Consider the following 4668-nt stretch of genomic DNA (forward strand, 5'->3'; position numbering starts at 1 on the left):
ATTAAGCACTTTAAACAAGTCAACCATTTAAGCTGTCCTACAAGTTAGGAGTGAAAAGCAAAGCTGGAACAAAGAGCAATAACAAGGAGCTATTAGCCTTGATAACACTGGTCCACCCAAAAGCATATGTTCCCCCAAATGACAGCAGATTGTAGGTCTCACCTGTGCTTCAGATGTTCCTTCATTAGCGTCTGCACATTTAAATAACTTAGATCCCAAGTATGTTTTCATGCAACTAAAAATACTAATCGTGGTGATCTTTTTTAAAATTCATTTTGTATTTTCAAAATATGTCTTTAATAACTAGTTAAAAATAGTCATCTGATTACTGCTTCCAGTCTTGGTCCATTTTTCAAACTGCAAAATTAACTTTAAGATTTGTAAGTTCATGCACCCTAGCATTTTGTAGCCACTTGTGATAAGGCCAGTGTTTTGGAAGTCTGTGCTTCCCAGTGTAATCATGCACATAAGCTTTGGAGAATCAGTCTTCATCTGTTTCAACTTCTGGAGTATGTTACTGGGATAGACCAATGGTGATGGTATTTTCATTCAGTTTGCCCGATACTACAAAAGGTCACATTTCAAGTGTCTGTAGTAGTCAGGTGCTTCTTTCCAAGAGTGGAAAGCTTTCTAGATTTTCTAATTTATCCCTGACGTTAAGTTATATACTCTTGATCACAGTGGAGCTAAGCGAAGAACGGTTGCTTCACACTGTTTGAAGATTATTATTCTATTTATTCTCAGCCTTCACTCCTCAAGGCTAACTAATTTAAATCCCTTTAGTCTTTCTACATAAGTCTGTTTTTAAAGTGCTTCATCATTTTTGTGTCTGTCCTCTGAACCCTTTCTAATTTATTCATACCTTGCATTTGCATTGGTATTTTAGTATGGCCTTTGCCCCACAGCACTCCTGCCAGGTCACTATGGTCAGTGTTCTCTCTAATTTTTTGCAGCCATGTGTAGGCTGGGTGACAAGGGAGCTGCTGAGAGGGTTGGGTCAGGTCAGGGCATCAGCGGGGTGACTGACTCACCTGGATCTGATCGCTGGGACAAGAATGTGGACCAACAGAATCTCCTGAGGCTTCAGACCTGGTATAAATGATGTATGAGATTTTCCTACAGTCTCTTCTGAGTTACCCCCAAGGGAGTGAAACTTCACCAACTGCTGAAAGATGTTCGACTTAAAGAATATAGTGACCCATAGGACTTCACAGATGTCAACCATCACAAAAATTCTTTAACTTATCCTTAACCTCACTATTAAATATTCAGCCTCCCGCTAAGCAGCCAGAAATTTAGCTTTGAAGATTTTGCTTGTAATACATAACAGTTGGGGACTTTTCAGGTGTCTTTGTAGGGAAAAAAGAAAATGCTCATTAATTTTAATTCTTCTAATGCCCTCTTCAGCTGTTTGATAAGTCAGGGTTAAAGTAATGAGTCAGTTTTACATTATTTTACTCAATTGCCTTGAACTTCAAGATCTACAATCTTCTCCCTGTCAATATGTAGCCCAGCAGCAGTTGAACACATGGCATTAAAGCAAAGAGTCTGGTCGTTATCTGACTATAGATAGCCTAATGTTATCAAATATTAAGGCAAGAAAAAGCATGGGATAGAGGTAAGCTTATTAAAACAGATGAGTTATAGAAGAAATTGAGGGCAAGACTTAGAGTGAGTACAGAAGAAAAAGAAAGATTCCAATAATAATGAAGCCAAGACAGCAGGCAAGAAGTAATCTGTGGCTAATTAAGCTTTGGGAGTTGAGGGTAAGTGCTGAACATCATTGCATGAAACATAAGAGATATTGTACCACTAACCAAAAATATTCAGAATCAAAATGTTCAAACTAATTAAGAGTATTTTGCTACTGTGTCTTTAATATTTCAGTGAGATCAACTGGAAGTTTTCTGAAGACTTCCCTTTCTTCTGAGATGGTAAAAATTCTCTTTCATTGCATTTGCTACCTGGGACATGGCCAACCAGTTCCCGGGGCAACCAATGTAGAATTTTTGATGTTGTTGTTATAATCCAGCGAAACTGCATGCTGTTGCTAACTTGTTGCTAAACATTAATATAGCTGGAGAAAGGCTCAGAAATTCCCTTTTATAATATCAGCTAAAATATGATGTATATTTATTTCTTTCATCTAGACCCCATATGTTCAATATCATCATATTAGCTGAGAATATGATGAATGTAATGGAAAAGAAAGAAGTAGAATTATATACAAAATGATCCAACAACAAGGGATTGTATCAGGGTCAGAGATAGTTTCCATCTCAGGGAAATAAAAGTCAAAACAATTGTATAATAGCAACTCTAAAGGCCTTGCTCAGCATTAGATTATAACTTGCTATCCCACTTGACTCATTTTATAAGATAATTAAATTAGATTCTAAACAATTGATCTAAACATTTCTGTGTGAGAAGAACTGCACGTTCTCTTTTCTTTTGTTTCCAATTATTTTTAATGCATAATTTTATTTTTCTACATTATCTCTAATTTCATTATGAACATAAAAACCTAATCATACCTGTATCTTTCTACTAATGGGAGGGGGAAGGAAATTTTAGAATGAGTTTTGTCATTGTTGTTGTTTTTTTAACCAGGCAATTTCTATCTTCTTACCCAATACAGGACATCTTAATTAGAGTAGATGGCAACATTATTTTTATACTGAAAGCTGTGTTAAAAGCTATCATACTTATTAGTCCACAAAGATTACTGGGCAGCATGCTAGTTCCTAGTAAAACCAAGATGATTTGAGAAAATTAAAGCAAAATGTCAATGCAACACATGCTAATGTTCATTCTATAATAAAAATATCAAAATTCTAATGACTAGTAAATTGAGATATTTTATATAGTTTCTTCATGTTGGCACCTATGCTTTTCATGAATATTTATCTTACTCAAATCTTTGAGTCCTTTAAACACACTGCAATGGAACTTCACTAGCTTTCATGAGAGAAGAAATAATTTGACTGTGACTATTTGATTAAAATATGCAGAATAGCAACTTTTTTTGTTCAAAGTAAGTGTCATGAGATCAAAGCAAACTAATAGCCTTCAATATGAAAAAAAAATAGTGTTTCCCTTTAAAAGGATAGAGAGGGGTTAGTCTGAAGTTCTGGCCCAGATGAATTACTCTTTAGTTAATCCCAGATTCAAGTGAACTACTCAAGGGGGTGGGGGTTGTCAACCAAGCTGGGAGAAAAATTACTTTTAAATTGTAATATACTTTATCTAGTGAAAAAGTAGCATGGCCATATGAATCAGGTTCATCTGATTCATAATTTAAATATTTTATCTATTCGTTAGATGATTGTTTTAAAAACATGTTCAGAGTTTTGAAGAAAGATTCGGCGTGTAAAGTGTTCTGAAGTTCTAACTCCCTTACTTGAACATAAAAGAGTCTTCACAGTCTCACTCCTGCCAGTTCCCAGTCTCATTTACTCCATTTTCAATACCAGTCTAATTCTGACTATGCAAATTCTCTGAATATATTGGAATGTCTCAAAACATTTTTTAAATTGATGCTTTTGTACATGCTGTTCCACTTGGTTAAAACACGTTTCTTTCTCTTGTGTTCACTTAGCAGGTATCAATAACATTTGCCAAAACTGTCACCTTCTTTCAGAATCCTTCCTGGACTCCTAGATCTTTTGTAAGTTTATCATAGTATCTTCTATAGACTGCTAAAAGTGATTACAACTATTATTATTATTATTATTATTTCCTCATTTGAGTGTCATTCACGAAGATCAGAGTCCATATCATATTTGTCCTTGAGTCTGTAGGAAATAGCACATTGATTTGTTGAAGAAATAAATGAACAATTAAAGCTATATTCCTTAACTTTCAAAAAGGTCAAATGACAAGTTGAAAACATATTGTGAAACACAGTAAAATATTTTCATTATAGGTTATATATTCATTTATTTATATTCAGGGCAATTGTTTGAAATCCTGCTAGTTTGCTAAGAAATAATTTTGAGAATCTGTTGTCTGAACTATTGCCTGTTTTCTACCACAAACCCACAATGTGTATGGGATAATCAGATATCCCACTAGAATAATGAAGGCTATGCAACATTTCTAACTTTGAATGAAGCTGAAAAGCCTCAAGAATATGAAATGGAAAATGGAGATGTTAAGACCTGTGTATTGGGAGGGTGGAGTAAGAACATATTCATTTTAAATTCTAAATGCCACAATAGGACATAGAAATATATAACTAAAGTACAATAGAAGTTATACAAAAATAACTATGTTACTTATAAAATTTAATAAACAGATATGTTCTTACTTAAATGAATCATGGTTATCACAATTATCTTATATCCATGTTGGAATAAAAAGCAATCATAGAAGTCAAACAGACAGATGCTACATGTTTTAGTAAACCAATGCAATGCACACTCACACTGGTCATCTAAAGTGTTGATTAGAATACACAAAATATAAATGGATGGGATTTAATGAACATAGGAAACAAAGACAGTCACACAATTTCCCTATCGAAAATCTTTATGGTAACTGCACCCTACCCACTTTCCACACACCATCATAAATGTAGATCTATGTTTTATCTGGGTTTTTTTTTAAAGATTATATTTATTTATTCGACAGAGATAGAGACAGCCAGCGAGAGAGGGAACACAAGCA

This window comes from Ailuropoda melanoleuca, chromosome 7 (genome assembly GCF_002007445.2).
Source record: "Ailuropoda melanoleuca isolate Jingjing chromosome 7, ASM200744v2, whole genome shotgun sequence".
In the NCBI taxonomy this organism is placed as follows: Eukaryota; Metazoa; Chordata; class Mammalia; order Carnivora; family Ursidae; genus Ailuropoda; species Ailuropoda melanoleuca.